Genomic DNA, 17,198 nt, shown 5'->3' with positions numbered 1-17,198 from the left:
TAGAAAGTCATGATGCTATTAAAGACACATAGGCGAAGGATTATGCTCAACTCTACTCTTTACTTCCCGAGCAGCCAACAATAAATCTCATTTACCAACAAACTGACGAACTACAATACAGATTTTCCACACATTCGTTACAGAAAGTCATGATTCTATTAAAGACTCGGAGGCGAAAGATTATGCTCCGACTTCTCTTTACTAACTCGAGCAGCAACCATATAAACAAGATAAACATGGAAAACAAAATAAAACTACAAAGTCCAACGAAACCCAGTAATTTTTGTAGTTCGTTTTCCATAGGATAAGCAAAACCACGTTATCCATTCTTCCAATCAGTGTCACTTCTCCCTTATAACATCCCATAACTCTGAAGTCCTTCCTCTTTCTTTCGCTGCACCGACAAACTCGCGCCCCAACCGGTAGGCGACTTGCTCCAGCCAAACTTTTCAAGTTGTCGTTTTCTGTTCCGCTCCTGAAACAAACATAAATCGTTAGAAATCCCTTCATAGACGGGTGGGCAATCGCATAGCAATACCATTATAAGACAAGACAAAATTGCATATTTCCAACAAAATTGCATTATTACAGCATGATAAAATTACTTATATCGTAGTGATTGAAATTGGGTGGAATAATCTTTCGCCTCCGAGTCTTTAATAGAATCATGACTTTCTGTAACGAATGTGTGGAAAATCTGTATTCTATGTCAAGACTCGGAGGCTCAGATTATGCTCGTTTAAAGCTTACCTACCACCAACGATGTTACTCGCTCCACTGGTCTAAAATAGAAACTCTTAAAGGTCTCCTCATTAGACCAGTCTGCCGCCTTTAGGACATCTTCCAGACGAGCCCCTGCCAAAAAGGCGGACGATGCCATTGCACACCGTGTAGAATGTGCCCCGAACTGTTGTACGTCTATACCTGCCTCGGCCATGCACCACTTGACCCATCTAGCTAAGCTGGCTGATGCTACTGCTCTAAAAGGTTTCCTAATTGCTATTAGTAGCTGGTTTACACCCGCGGGCCTCACTTCATTTGCTTTCCGCTCGTACACTTTCAAACACCTAACTGGGCACAGCTTAGGCTTGTCCGGGAAGGCCATGTATTCTACAGACTTAATATTCGTCTTTGTTCTCCTTGTTATGAAAAATATTACCCCTGAAGGGGAAAAAGACTTTCTGTTCGTTTCTAAAGCTCTCACGTCCGAGACCCTTTTACAAGAAATAAGACACAGAAGGGTAGTCAACTTAGCCCATAGTGTTTTCCGAGACAAGAATTCATTGTCCGGCCAACTCTGAAACATTCTTAAACCTATACTCACATCCCACAAACGAGCGTACTTGGGAGCTGGGGGTCTCATACACCTAATGCCTTTCAGAAGCCTACATACCAAGGGATGCTCCCCTACCGGCTTGTTGTCTATGTATGCATGGCCTGCTGAAATCGCCGACCTATAATTATTAATGGTCCTGTAGGCCTTCGCCTGCGCTGCCTGCGCTGCCAAAAAATTCACTATGTGTATTCATCTGTATATACGGGATCAACCTGTCTCTCCAGACACCAATTACTCCATCTATGCCATGCCACTCTATATGCCTTGCCTGTCGCTGGAGCCCAAGACTCCCTGATGAATTCCTGAGCTGTGCCTGAAAGTCCTGGCTTAGACCAGTTCTCCCTGAAATCGCCCAAGCCAGAAGACTTAGGCTCCCTGACCTGACCAATGGATGAATCTCTCCTGCCGGGTTCAGCAGGATATCCTCCCTGGCCGGCAGCCGAATAGGGGCTTCGAACGACAGTTCCAGAAGGTCCGGAAACCAAGCTTGGCCTCTCCAGTCTGGTGTTATCAGAATCACTGTTGCTAACTGAAGTCTGACCTGCGCAACCGTGCGTGCTATCAAGGAGAATGGGGGAAACCCGTATTCCCTTGCTGGTCCCCAGACCTGGAGAAAAGCGTCCGTTGCTGTTGCTTCCGGATCCGGTCTCCAACTGTAAAATTGGGAAGCTTCCTGTTCAACCTGGTAGCAAAGAGATCCGTCTGACAGGGACCTCTGCGGCGCATTAATTCCTGGAAGACTGAGTCGTCCAGCTGCCAGTCGCTGGAGTCCTTCAGATATCTTTAGTTCCAATCTGCTACCAGATTGAGCTCCCCCGGTAAATGTTCTGCTCTCACGCTTATCCCCTTCTGGAGACAGGTCTGCCAAAACTCCTTGGCCATCTCCGTCAGCTTCTGTGACCTTGTTCCTCCCAGTCGATTGATATATCTGACTGCCGAAACGTTGTCCATTTTCAAAAGAATGGATGATTTCGCCGCTTTCTGTGTCCAGCACTGAATCGCGAAGGAGCCCGCTAGAAGCTCCAGGCAATTGATGTGAAGACCCAGTTCCTGTATCGACCATCTCCCCCCTGTCGACTGATCTCAGCATCTGGCTCCCTATCCCCAGCGGCTGGCGTCGGACTCTATCACTAGGTCCAGGGATGAGCCAAATATCGCCCTGCCATTCCAGGCTTCCGTGTGGCAGAACCACCATTCTAGTTCCAGTCTCGCTTCTTGTGATAGTTTCACTTTCTGTTCGTAAGAAAACCCTTTCCTGAGATGGCTGATCTTCAACCTCTGTAACGCCCTGTAATGCAGGGGGCCTGGAAATATTGCCTGTATCGAAGATGACAGACGTCCTATAAGCCTCGCTATTTCCCTCAGAGAAACTTCTTGCTTCGCCAACATGACCTTGATCTCCCTCTTGACTGAATTGACTTTGGCTAGGGGTAATCTGAGAGTGCCCTGCGTTGTCTCTAAGTTGAACCCCAGAAATTCCAGATCTTGAGCTGGTTCTAACTGTGACTTCTCCCAATTTATCAGGAAACCCAGCTGTTGCAATAACCCCGTGGTTAACAGGACCTGTCGAACTAGAACTTCTCTGTCCTGGCACATTAGACATATGTCGTCCAGGTAAATAATTAGCCTGATCCCCTGTTCTCTCAGGTGTGTCACTATAGGTTTCAAGAGTTTGGTGAAACACCATGGCGCTGACGCTAGCCCGAAGGGGAGACATTTGAATTCCCACTTCTGTCCCTTCCAAAGGAACTGAAGAAGTTTTGTCTGCTCTGGCCGGATAGGAATCGTTAGATACGCATCCCTGAGATCTATCCTTGCTAGCCAGTCTCCTTGTTGGAGAACATCCCTTAGAAGATGGATGCCTTCCATTTTGAAATGCCTGTACACTAGAAAGAAATTTAAACCCCTCAGGTTTATCACTGGTCTGACCTTGTGTCTTTTCTTGACTAAAAACAGATTGCTTATAAAGCCCCCTGGTCCCTCTGAGGCTGGACCGATTGCATTCTTTGCCCTTAGCAATTCCACCTCCTTGTCTAGCAGGACCTCGTCTTCTCTGCTGAAATTTATCCTTCTTGGCCGTACAACCTGATATGGTTCCCGCCAGAATTCTAACTGAAACCCTCTTACGGTCTGTCTTATCCAAGCGTCTGAAGACAACTCCTCCCATATTTCTACATACAGTTTCACTCTCCCCCCTACTGGAGGAATACTTGCATTTGACCTTGCTATCACTTTCACATCTCTCACCTGGGGGACTCTGGTGGTGTTGCCTTCCGTTGTTCCTCCAACCCCTGCCCCTGCCTCTTCCCCTAGAAGGGAAGAAGGGGTTGGACCTTCGGTCTTCTTGCCTCCAATTTCTGTCCTTGTAGGAGCCTCTGTACTGGCCACTGCTGGACGAGCGGCCCCTTCCTCCTCCAGCCTTGTCGAAAACTCTTCGACCGAAAATCTTCTTCAGGGAAGAATGGGCCCTGTCCATCGATACATAAGTACTGGCGAATTTCGCCATGACCTTGATAAACAAGTCCCCGAAGAGCTTGCCCTTCGCGGCTGTGGCCTGCTCGGAAGTCGCCATCTCCCCTAGTCTGGAGTCCAGTTTCATTAGGATCGACCTTCTCCTTTCGGTCGCCAACGCTGTATTTGCGTTACCGAGCAGGCAGATAATTCTCTGAGCCCAGCCAGATATAATGCCTGGGTCCATGGGCTCCTTCTTGGCCTTCGCCTCCTCGGCCAGTTGCCAGATCTTGGTGACCGGCCCTAGCATGTCCAGCACCTTGTCCTGACAGGACCGCCAGGATCTGTCGATGCCCCTCTTCACATCCCTGCCATACCGGCCCAGGAACGTCAGAATTCTCTCATTAATTTCCGGGGTCTCTGCTACCCCGTCCGGGACTCTCGGCCTTGGGCACTCGGCTTCAATTTAGATCTGGCCTGCCTACTTAAAGGTGCCTGCAGGCGCCGTCGAAGGCATTCCGCGATCTTCTCCGGAGGATACCATTCATTGGACCTGGGGTGAGTGAGCTCATCGGGATCGAACTCCTCCCTGAGAAGATCTTCCTGTTCCCTCCTGCCTTTCTTTTTAGGTTGGCTCTCCTCCTCTTCCGGGGAGGATTGGTCTTCTGAGGAGGTGTAAAATTCAGACCTAGCTCGAGCTAGTGGTCCGTCTGTCGCGGGATCTCGCCTTCCTTTTCCCCGATCTGTGGGGTGAACCCGGGGGGGTCTGGGCGTTACTGCCCCTGCGGGTTTTATGTCTACTTCCCCCTCTCTTTTTGCGAGCTTTGCCCTGGGACAAAGTCGCCAAGCTTCGCAATATGCCGCTCTCTTCCCGGGGCCTTTCGGCACTTTGCAGCATCTGAACTGCTTCGCTCATGCGGCGCCCACTGACATGAGGGCCGTCAGAGTCGTCGGTGTAGTCGCTCATGGTTTCACCGCCTCTGAATACTGTGACAGTGCCTTGCAGTTTGCTTGGGCTGCCCCCGTCAATCTCTGTATTGTGAAGCTAGGCGAGCCCTTCTAGAACCGCAGTCTTACCTTGGACTGAGCCCGTCAAGCGGAGGTCTAAGCCTCTCTCACCTCCTCCTCAGTGGCAGAATAAGGAATGAGATATTAGACTGACTTGTAGTCCTCTGTGCAGGGATCACTTGCCTGCGGTGCCCACTTAAGCCACTAGGTGGCATGCCCTACTAATAAAGAAGCCGGTGAATCCCCACAATACACACGGCTAAATAGCGGAGTCCCGGGAGCTCCGTAACCATCAGGGAACTGAATTAGTTGTATAATTATGTGAGGAGCCTTGCCCTCTATCTCCATTAACTGACGCGTAAGTTCGCAACGGCGCCGGAACTCCCGAGGTCCCGTCGCGCCGTTGCAAACTTCCGTGCCCACAGTGCCTCCTAACGAGGAAAGCGACGCCGGAACGAAGGTCCCGTCGCGTCCTTCCCGCGGATATGATCCGCCAAAGTTCCATGCGCGTATTAACTCAAGCACGCGTATACCGAAAACATATTCAGACAAGCGTTCGTAATTAAAGTCAACACACATACACTTCAAAACATTCTACAGTAAGATGAAAGGTACTTATCTCAGATGCTCGAGCAGCAAAGAAAGAGGAAGGACTTCAGAGTTATGGGATGTTATAAGGGAGAAGTGACACTGATTGGAAGAATGGATCACGTGGTTTTGCTTATCCTATGGAAAACGAACTACAAAAATTACTGGGTTTCGTTGGACTTTGTAGTTTTATTTTGTTTTCCATGTTTATCTTGTTTATATGGTTGCTGCTCGAGTTAGTAAAGAGAAGTCAGAGCATAATCTGAGCCTCCAAGTCTTGACATAGAATATCCACGAAACGTATGATAATTTGTAGTTTGCGTTCCATAGATTTAACACTCCACGTGATCCCCACAGTCCAATCACGTCCCAAAGTCCACAATCAATGTCGCCAACGTCCTTCCACCTCCTCTTTCAGAAGCTGGTCGACAACTGAAACTTGCGTCCCAGCCGGTAAACGCCTGAACTCTCCCGGGCCGTCACCATCGATCACTCCTCATAAAGCCATGGGCTTAGACTCTGCACTTGTCAAAACATATATAACAGTGATGAAACAACTCTTCCAGGACGGGTGGGAAATCGTAGATATAAGTGACATCTTCATTAGCATAAACAATACATCGATAAACATCATGTTATCAGTCATACCACTCTCTAGCGATTGAAAGGGTGGAAAAAAAAGTTTGCCTCCAAGTCTTTAATAGAATCATGACTTTCTATGACAAATGTGTTGAAAATCTGTATTCTATGTCAAGACTCGGAAGCTCTGATTATGCTCGTTTAAAGCATACTTACCACCAACGAAGCCACCTGATCTACTGGGCTAAAATGAAAAATTGTAAAAGTCGTTTCGTCTGCCGCCTTCAAAATGTCATCCAGGTGTGCTCCTAGTTTGAAGGTTCTGGATGCGATGGCTCCTCTTGTCGAGTGAGCGCCAAACATCAATGTCCGCTCAGCCCATGCACCATTTTACCCATCTTGCTAACGTGGCCGATGCCACTGCCTTGAATGGCTTCTTCGCCGCTATCAACAGTTGAGATTCTGATATGGGCCTGAACTGTTATGCCACGTTCTTGTACGCCTTCAGGCATCTGACCGGACAGACTGAGTCGGTCCGGAAAAGCTGCATAATCTACCGTCCAAATACCCGTTTTAGTCCTCTTTTCTATGTAAAATGTAGCCTCTGTGGGTGAAAAAGATTTTCTGTCAATCTCCAAAGCCTTGACTTCTGAAACCCTCTTACAGGAAATTAGACACAACAAAGTAGTTAATTTTGCCGAAAGAGCTTTTCTGCGTAGTTCTTCATTGTCTGGCCATGACTCTAACATTCTCAATACCACACTCACAACCCAGAGTCGAGAATATTTCGGAGTCGGAGGTTTCATACATCTAACTCCTTTCAGTAACCTACAAATCAAGGGATGTTCTCCCACGGGTTTCTTCTCGACATAGTCGTGGCCAGCCGAGATTGCAGATCGGTAGGTGTTAATCGTTCTTTAAGCCTTGGCCTGAGCCGCTTGACAGGGCAGAAAATTTGCCACATAAATTACATCTGTTTGAACAAGATGTACTTCCGGCTCCATGCACCAATTTAAGCCATGCAAGTCTTTAAGCCTTCCCGGTCCCTGGGGCCCAGGATTCTCTGATACATTCCTGAGCTGCTCCTGAAAGGCCCGGCTTGGCCCAGGATCTCTTAAAATCGCGAAGGCTATCGGGCTCCGATTCCCTGCTTGAAGCTGTGGGTGACGCTCCCCTCCCGGGCCTAGCAAGATGTCTTGTCTATGAGGAAGCTAAATTGGAGTGTCGTAAGCCATTTCCAGCAGGACCGGAACCCAAGCCTGACTTCTCCAATCGGGGGTCACTGGAATCACTCTTGCTTCCTGTCTTCTGACTTGCACTAGTGTATGTGATATCATGACAACGGTGGGAGCGTGTATTCCGTCGATGGTCCCCATACCTGGAGAAAGGCATCCGTCGCTACCACTTCTGGGTCTGGTCTCCAGCTGAAAAACCTGGACAGTTTCTTGTTCAGTCTCGAAGCAAATAGGGCCGTCTGACATGGACCTCTCCGTCACATGATCTCCTGGAAAACGGACTCCTCAAGCTGCCAATCAATGCAGCCCCTCAAGTGCATCAGGTTCCAGGCCGCTATCTGGTTCTGTTCCCATAGCAGATGCTCTGCTGTTATGCTGACTCCTCTCTGAGGTGAGCTGATCCGTTAGGGGCAGCTGCTTATCTATTTGTACTCTGTTGAATTCTATCTGTTTTTAGAAGTATTTTATGAGAATTTACTGACAATTATTTTGTGTATGCTTGAAGGAGTGTGAAAGAAGGAAAGTGCTTTGCTTTTACTTACTGCAACACTGCTACATTGCAAACTATTTCGGCAGGCAGGGTTGTGTACACAGGGCTAGGACTAACTGGTAGTCCTCTTTCTATGCCCTTTGTCCTGCCCTCCGCCTCGCTCTCGGCCCGATCCTTGCACATATGTGCAGGATCGAATACCCGCGCAGCGAGAGGTGAGCTGATCCGTTAGGGCACAGCTGCTTATCTATTTGTACTCCGTTGAATTTTATCTGTTTTTAGAAGTATTTTAACCGAATTTACTGACAATTCTTTTGTGTATGCTTGAAGGAGTGTGAAAGAAGGAAAGTGCTTTGCCTTTACTTACTGCAACTCTGCTACATTGCAAACTATTTCGGCAGGCAGGGTTGTGTACACTGGGCTAGGACTAACTCGCAGTCCTCTTTCTACGCCCTTTGTCCCGCCCTCCGCCTTGCTCTCGGCCCGATCCTTGCACATATGTGCATGATCGAATACCCGCACAGCGAGAGGTGAGCTGATCCGTTAGGGCACAGCTGTTTATCTATTTGTACTCCGTTGAATTTTATCTATTTTTAGAAGTATTTTATCCGAATTTACGGACAATTCTTTTGTGTATGCTTGAAGGAGTGTGAAAGAAGGAAAGTGCTTTGCCTTTACTTACTGCAATGCTGCTACATTCGATTGTACATTCATTAGCCTCCTCTGAGGCCCTTACCTCCAGGGTCAAGCCCTCTCAAAAGTGTTGCGATGACCTTGCCTCATTTTTCATCACTAAAATTGAAGTGATTTGATCCAATATCGCGAAATCCCCTGCGATAATGACGCCAGATGCCATTATACTATTACCTGTCCCCCCTATTGATCCCTCAGCTAGTTGGTCTACTTTCCCACTTTTTAGTGAGGCAGAGGTCCTAGCGGCCATCTTGAAAATCAAATCATCCTCCTCTGAGGATGCTATTCCCGCCACCATTATGAAGAAGATCGCCCCAGACCTACTAGCAGATATTACCTCGGCTATTAACGACTCTTACCAGTCAGGGCTGGTTCCCTCGGAGCTGAAATATGCGAGGGTTATTCCCCTTCTTAAGAAGCCCACACTTGATCCCACGGGCCCCGCCAATTTCCACCCTATCTCTTTCACTTTCTGTCCAAACATTTGGAATCTCTTATCACTCCCCTCCTGTCCTCTTTTTTTGGAATCCTCTAAAAATGTTAACTCTGCTCAGGCTGGCTTCAGGCCAGGGAGAGGCACAGAAAGTGTGCTGGTGTCTGTACAAGACGACCTGCCCAGACTAGTTGACGCAGGTGGAGTTGGTGCTCTGATTCTGTTGGACTTATCAGCCGCGTTTGACACGGTTGATCACCCCATTCTGCTCTCACGCTTGGCTCAGATCGGGATATCTGGCCAAGTCCTTGCATGGTTCACTTCTTTTCTCTCAGACTGTATCCAAACCCTTGCTATGCCCCCCTTTCTTTCTTCTTCTTGCCCCCTCACCTGCGGTGTCCCACAGGGTTCCTCACTTTTCCTAATTTTGTTTAATATATACATCTGGGCGCTGGTCTGCCTCATCCGCTCTTATGGCCTCAACTGCTACTCTTATGCTGACGACACCCAAATCCTGATCCGCTTAGATCAAGATCAGGCTGAGGTATCGTCGTGCCTCCATGACTGCCTGAGAGCTGTCGGTGACTGGATGGACCAGAACTGACTCAAACTTAATGGCGACAAAACATAGGTATTGGTGGTAGGTTGTCCTCCAGACTCCTCACTGTGGACCTCAGCCTTTTGGGCCACCTCTCTCGGTGGCCCAAAAGGCCACCCAGAGAGGTGGCCTTTTGGGCCTGGGCCCTCTTCCCAGCCCAGTTAGTAAAGTGAGAAACCTGGGCGTTATTCTCTCTGCCACCCTTTCCATGTCCAACCCAGTGACTGCTGTTTGCCAAGCCGCCACCATCAGATCAGGCTCCTTAAGAGGGCCTTACCCATGATACCGGAAGCTTTCCGCCCCCCCCCCCCCCGTGGTGGCTGCGTTAGTGCTCTCACGATTGGACTATTGCAACTCTTTGTATCTGTCGCAATCGATCGGCCCAATACAGCGGCTTCAGCGCATGCAAGATTTGGCAGCTAGGCTAGCCACTGGCACTCCTTAGGGTGCCCACATCTCTCCAGTACTTCGCCGACTGCACTGGCTTCCGGTGGGCCAGCGTGTCCACTTTAAGTCTCTGTGTATTGTGCACCGGGCGGTTCACGGCCAAGGAGCTGAGTTTTTGCAATCAAAATTCACTCGCTATACACCTACACAGGATTTGCGCCCCTCGACCACTAACCTTCTTGCTGTTCCTAGGTTCCATCGTGAAAGGGTCGGCGGTAGAGCCTTTTCTATCACTGCGGCTAGACTCTGGAACAACCTCCCTCTGGCACTAAGAAGTGCTCCTAACCATCTTGGTTTCAGAAGTGCCCTTAAGACCATTTTGTTCTATCTCTCTCTCTCCTAGGCCATCTTCAGTGTGATCAGCTCTCCCTTTTAGCGCCATGATGCCCTTGGGCGACCGTGCGCTCTATAAGTCTAAATAACATAACATAACATAAATGCCAGACGTCCTTGGCTATCTCTGCCAGAATTCTGGATCTTGTCCCCCTTAGTCGGTTGATGTACCTGACTGCAGAGACATTGGGCCTCATTACGAGTTTGGAGGTAGCCATGCCCTTAATAAGGGCATGACTACCCCCAAACCCGGGGCCAGGTCCTGCCAAAGGGGACTTCCCGGGCCATTCCGACCTTGGAGGGCCCGGTAATTCCCTTTCGTGGGACCCAGAGCCTGTACGTCCCCATTCCCACTTGAGCCACCATAGGGCTCAATGGGAATGGGGAGGATGGTACTAGTGGTACCGTTCATAACGGTACCGTTGCTACTATCCTGATCTCCTCACGTTCGCCACTCTGCACGCCTAGTGTGACCAGGCGTTCAGAGCAGCACCTGCGAGTGAACTCATAATGTTTCGGCATGGCAACAACAGCGCCGATAGCACTACGGGCGCCGTTGTTTCCTTACCGCAACAGTCCTAATGAGGCCCATTGTTCATCTTCAGCAGGATGACGCATCTCGCACTGTCCTCAGTCCAGCAGCGAACTGCGAAGGATCCTGCTAGCAGTTCAAGGCAATTGATGTGGAGGGCTAATTCCTCCTCTGACCATCTCTCCCCGGTCGACTGATTGCCGTACCTGGCTCCCCAGCCCCAGCGGCTGGTTTCCGACTCTATCACGAGGTCCGGGGAGGAGCCAAATATCGCCCTGCCATTCCAAGCTTCCATGTGGTGATACCGCCACTCTAGTTCTGTCCTCACTTCCTGAGAGATAGGGAGCTTCTGTTCGTATGATAGTCCCTGTCTGTTATACTCTATCTTTAAGCGTTCCAGCGCCCGGTAATGAAGTGGGCCTGGTAAAATGGCTTGAATCGAGGATGACAGTCAGCCTACCAGTCTGGCTATCTCCCTCAAGAAAATCACTTCCTTTGGCATCATGTTCTTCATCTTCCTTTTGATAGAGTTCACCTTCTCTAAGGGTAAGCTGAGCGTGCCTTGCACTCTTTCCAGAATGAACCCCAAAAATTCCATCGACTGGGGCAGGACTAACTCTGATTTCTCTCAGTTTATCAAGAACACTAGTTCGTCATCTTGGCATGTTCTGAGATCATTTCCCTGTCCTGGCACATGATGCATATATCGTCCAGGTAAATAATCAATCTGGTCTCCTGTCCTCTGAGGTGCTCCACCACTGGCTACATCAGTTTGGTGAAGCACCAGGGGTCTGAGGCCAGTCTGAACGGTAGACTTCTGAAGTCCCATCTCTGCCCCTTCCAGAGAAACTGTAACAGACACCTCTGACTCTGATTAATAGGGACCATCAGGTAAGCATCCCTGAGGTCTATCCTCGCGAGCCAGTCTCCCTTATGGAGTATGTCCCTCAGTAGGTGAATTCTCTCCATCTTGAAGTTCCTGTACACCAAGAATGAATCCAGTGCTCTGAGGTTGATCACAGGCCTGGCCATGCGTCTGCCCTTCACTAGGGACAAGTTGCTTAAGAATCCCTCTTGATTCCCGACAACCGGGCTGATGGTGTTTTTTAGTCCCAGCTGTTCTACCTCCATGTCTAGTAGTGCCTTGTCCCCTCTGTTGAACTTTATCAGCCGTGGCTGGAACTCTTGTACTGGTTCCTGCCAGAAATCGAAGAGAAACCCCTGAACTGTCTGTAAAACCTAGGAGTCTGAGGATAGCTCTAACCATCTTTGCAAATGCAGTGCTACTCTCCCTCCCACCGGAGGAATCCCTGCTTTTATTAACACACCTACCACCGCTCCCATTTGTCTTCCCAGCACTGTTTTTTGGCTGTTGCCTGCCATTTCCTCTCCAGTTTCTGCTGGTTGGGAAGAAGGGGTTGGCTCGTCGGTCTTCCTGCTCTCTTCAGTGCGCTCTGCGACCAGAAGGCCTGTAGTATGGGTACCGGCTGGCCGAGCGGCCCTTGCCTCTGCCAGCCCTGTCAAAAATCTTCCTCCCGAAGATCTTCTTCAGGGAGTGTTAGGGAGAATTCTCATTCTATGGCTAATTTCCCTTACCTATAGAGTCCCCCAGCAGCATTGCTGGATTTGAAGGGTTTGTTTTTTCCTCCTGCTAAGAGTGAGACTCTTTTTCCCACTCTTAGGCATTTTTGCTATGTGTGTTCTAGGCTATTTTTGTGTTTAATGTCTATGGGGTTTTTCTCACCTCCATAGGAACCATCTTTATTCACATGTGTTACACAGTACCCTCCGTGCAGTGACACAGGGGTGTCGTAGCGACCCCCAAACATAGACTCCATACCCTGGGACTGACTACTGTCTCCCAGGGCATGTAAAGTCCCAATTGACTTTACTAGTCAATTTTTATGAACTAAACCAGTACAACCCATGTTACTATGGAGGTACTGGAAAGGGTTAATAGTTTTTCCCCTATGTTCATTTTTGAGAAGGTACCGTACAGTCCCTCTCTCAAACGTTTCTGGCTGGTGGCAGTAGTTACTACTGTAAATATTCGACCACAAATATTTCCCTATGGGATTTTCCCATTGTTCGAGGTTACCACGTTTTCTGACAGCCTCTAACATACTGCCAGTGTATTTTAATATTAACTTTACTCCGGTAGGTTTTATTTGCCAGAACTTTAATGTAACTTCTTTCTCGTGTCTTTCTCTAAACTCTTAACTCAGGTCGGGGATCCTTTGTTCGTCCTTTTGGCTGGCTTCTGCCAAGAAGCCCTCATTTCGGTGCCACTGAGTCTGGGGTGGGTCCATTGCGTGGGAGGGAGAGTAGGACCCCTGGACAGGGTTGCCTCCGCAACCCATGTCGCACCCTATCCTGATAGGCTGCAGGGTCTCCCGCCAAGAAGACCACTCCACTGTGTGAGTGACAGTTAGGCTGTATGGATGGGGCTCTTTTTGCATAAAAGCAGGGTCCTGAGGATTGGAAGAGCAAGACGTCGCCACTGGAACTAAGAAGCCGAAGAGGAGAGAAGCCAAAGACATTTGCAACGACTGAACCACAGGTGAAGCCCTGCTGCAGCGTGTCACCACTTTTCTCCACACGACGAGAGAAGATCTTCATCCGAAAGAGCCTTCTTCCCATGAGCTGGTGGGGCCAACCAGTTTGCCAATCACATTCCCGGACCTGCCTTGGTTGAATTGCCAGTAGCCTGTACTCAGAGGCTGGATAGCCAGGCACCAGTCCACCCGGACCGCGATTTTAAGGAGCGTACCTTTTATTCGTCGGGCAGCACCGCGGCTGGTTTCATCCCTGGGTAGTGCAGTAACTCGAACATTCCTCCACGATGAGAGCCTCTCTTCCTCTGCTGGATCCCCTGAACTGCAGGAACTACCAGGAACAACCACCACCGCAGGAGCCACTTCTTCATTTTAACGGTACATTGTTCCGCCAGGCCGCCCTTTCTTCGTGGTAGCGCTAAAAGTGTTTTAAATCCTTTACCTACCTGTCGCGTTGGCCGCCCCTCTCTCTTAATATTGGTTTTCATCTTCTGCATCCACCTTTGCCCTGTACCACTGACTCTGGCACAGGCCTACTGACTCTGGCTAGGGTGTGTAAGAAGGTATTTCTGTATAACTTGTATTTTCCCTCCCTTTTGAGAAATTGCTAGAGTGCCATTTGTGTTTGGTTTTCACTGTGCCGTTTTGCTCAGTTTTCGCTCTTGCTCAAACTTGTCTACAATTTAACTAGGGAGTTGTGTATAATTTCTTTGGCCGAATTTAACTTGCTTAAGAACTGTGATAGATGTGTTTAAACTAGAACTGTATAAAATAAATATATATATTCTTTTTACTACAAAGCTTTGGTCAGTGTTTCCTTGTTCCATAGTACTGAAGGCCTATTGTGTAAACCCTGAATACTGCTCATCTCCCTCTTGAGATAAGTCTGACTGCTCAGCCACAGCTACCAACTAAATCTTTGTGGTACAGACTGATACCAAAGGGGATTTATTGCTCTCACATGTAGTCTTAATCTTCGCTAGTGCTCCCTAAGGGAACTGCACAGGATTCTGCCTAACAGGGAGGCCTGTGCTTTGTCCAGCGTGGCATATGTGCTGGCAAACTTTGCCATGTCCTTGATGAACGTCTCTCCGAATAGTTTGCCCTTGGTCGCTACCGCTGTTTCTGATGGCGCTAGTTCTCACAACTTAGAGTCCAGCTTCATGAGTATAGACCTTCTTCTTTCTGTTGCAATGGAGCTATTTGCATTGCCCAAGAGCCATATTGCCCTTTGAGCCCAGCCGGAGAGGACCTCTGGATCGATAGCTTCTTTCTCTGTTTAGCCTCCTCTGCCAATTGCCATATTCTTGTGATTGGGCCAACCACATGTAGTAGGTTGTCTTGGCACGACCTCCATGCCTTTCTTGATGTCCTTGCCGTACCTTCCCATGAAGGTCAGCATGCAGTCATCAATTTCGGGTGTCTCAGCTACCCCGTCCGGGACTCTGGGCCTGGGGCATTCCGTCCTCATCTTAGTCCTGATTTATTTACTCAGGGGGGCTCTAAGCCTCCTTTTTAGGTAGGCTGTAATGTTTTCCAGAGGGTCCCACTCTGATGATCTTGGGTGCACTAAGGCAACCGAGTCGAATTTGTTGCCCTGATGCTCTTCGGCCACAGGTTTGTCCTTCTTGTCCCTGGGCTCTCTGTCTTCACTTGAAGAGGAGGCCTCCAACTCTTGCGAGCTCCTACCGTCTGATTCCTTGCTGGTCAGGCAGTCCTCCTCAGAGGTATACTTTGAGCTGTCTTGGCTATATCTGGCCCTTGACCTTGCCATTCTTTTGCCACCTTTGCTCTTATATGGCGATCCCGGGGGCCTGCGCATGGGGCCCCTTCTCGGCACTCAGAACATTTTGTATTGCCTGGCTCATTCTGATGCCACTAACATGTGGGCCTTCAGAGTCCTCCTTGGAGTAGCTCCTCATGTTAATGCCTGTGCCGGGTTCAGTACCTGGGATGCCGCTGTTAATTTTGATTTCCTGTGTAGCTAGGCAGGTCTGTTTCAGACTCAAAAGTATTGTCAGGAACTGTGCCCGTCGAAATGAAGGAGCCACTCCTCCTCCTTGGCGCCTCTTGGATGTTTTCTGGCAGTTTCTTTGGTAGTTTTGCAGTTTTTCTTGGGACTGTGCCCGTCTGCGCACCTCCTGCTCTTAGCAGTCACTTTCACTGTGCCCGCGGTGCGCTCTAGTCACCAGAAGATGGCGTGCAGTAACGCTGTTCAAGTCTTTCACTCGTTCGCCCTTATGAATTGGAATTGAGCTCCGCCATTAATCATAAAGCCTGATCTTGTCGGTACACCCTGCTGCTAATCTCACTCCAACGCTCTCTCCTAATAGCTATCCCTCCACAACGAACTTCCGTGTGGCACAGTTTCTACCAAGGCTCTAAAACACCGAAGTTGACACCCCATTGCATGCCCTACCTGCGATATGCTCCGCCAGATCTATTTGTGCTCGCTGCCGCGCACCTGTGTTATATATACATCACTCATCTCATTCACAAACAAAAGGGTATCATAAAATGTCACTTATCTCAGCTGCTCGAGCAGCAAAGAAAGAGGAGGAAGGAAGGAAGTTGGGGACGTTTATTGTGACTTTGGGACATGATTGGACTGTGGGAATCACGTGGAGTGTTAAACCTATGGAACACAAACTACAAATTCTCAAATATTTCATGGATATTGTAGTTTATTTGTCAGTTTGTTGTTAAATGAGATTTATTGTTGGCTGCTTGAGAAGTAAAGAGTAGAGTTGAGCATAATCAGAGCCTTGACATCGAATGATACTTGTATGCATCGAGCGCCAACTAACAACAGTTTTTAATAATGCCTCTTCATAACTTTCATTAGATGCTCTAAGCAAACCTTAATGCAAAAGCGGAAATGTTCATGTCTGAAAAAATTAAGGGGGGGGAACTAAAACAGGAGCAAAACAAACAAGAGCGGGTGGGTGTTCAGGATGGAACACATTCTCCTCTTGCTGGTCCTGCTGGTGGGCATGCGGAGAGCGAGTGGGCATTCAGGATGGAACACATATTCTCTTCTTGCTGGTCCTGCTGGTGGGCATTGGGAGAGCGGGTGGGCATTCAGGATGGAACACATATTCTCTTCTTGCTGGTCCTGCTGGTGGGCATTGGGAGAGCCGATGGGCATTCAGGATGGAACACATATTCTCTTCTTGCTGGTCCTGCTGGTGGGCATTGGGAGAGCGGGTGGGCATTCAGGATGGAACACATATTCTCTTCTTGCTGGTCCTGCTGGTGGGCATTGGGAGAGCCGATGGGCATTCAGGGTGGAACACATAGTCTCTTCTTGCTGGGCTCTGCTGGTGGGCTTTGGGAGAGCAGGTGGGCATTCAGGATGGAACACATATTCTCTTCTTGCTGGCCCTGCTGGTGGGCGTTGGGAGAGCGGGTGGGCATTCAGGATCGAACACATATGCTCTTCTTGCTGGTCCTGCTGGTGGGCGTACGGAGGGCGAGTGGGCATTCAAGATGGAACACATAGGCCCTGATTACAACCTTGGCAGAGGACCATGGTGCTATTAGCACCATGGTCCATGCCGCTAAGGTTACGATTCCGCCATGGTGGATGGCGGAATTACCGCCCCATTCCAAGGTGAGTGGGGCGGTAATTCCCCATTCACCATTTGCCCTTCCCCATTCCCGTTGTTGCCCCCATAGGGCATAATGGGGAAGGCGCTAATTACGGCACCGTAAATTACGGTGCCGTAATTAGCTCCAAAGTCCCTTTGCGGGTTGGATTTTTAACGCCTGCTAAAAGCAGGCGTTAAACACCAACCCGCAAAGGGACACTTGTAATCAGGCGTTCAAGGTTAACGCCGCCGACGGCGCCGTTAAACCCTTAACGCCTGAGTTGTAATGAGGGCCATAGTCTCTTCTTGCTGGTCCTGCTGGTGGGCGTT

The 17,198-nt window shown here is 49.1% G+C and overlaps 2 long non-coding RNA genes across 2 annotated transcripts in view; both read right to left on the bottom strand.

The window, feature by feature from the left end:
- The window catches only part of LOC138493357 (uncharacterized), an 86,363-nt gene that overhangs the window by 19,418 nt on the left and 49,747 nt on the right, over positions 1–17,198 (bottom strand). The gene's annotated exons all lie outside the window — the stretch shown is intronic.
- On the bottom strand, positions 181–15,796 carry LOC138492533 (uncharacterized). Its single transcript, XR_011276219.1, has 2 exons — positions 15,698–15,796; positions 181–475 (listed from the first exon to the last, which is right to left on the bottom strand). It is a non-coding gene; the product is annotated as an uncharacterized lncRNA (long non-coding RNA).

Source organism: Ambystoma mexicanum, chromosome 10 (assembly GCF_040938575.1).
Source record: "Ambystoma mexicanum isolate Mex_15411 chromosome 10, UKY_AmexF1_1, whole genome shotgun sequence".
NCBI lineage: Eukaryota > Metazoa > Chordata > Amphibia > Caudata > Ambystomatidae > Ambystoma > Ambystoma mexicanum.
Note: the sequence above shows the minus strand (reverse complement) of the source record. Positions and strands in the feature narration are given on the sequence as shown.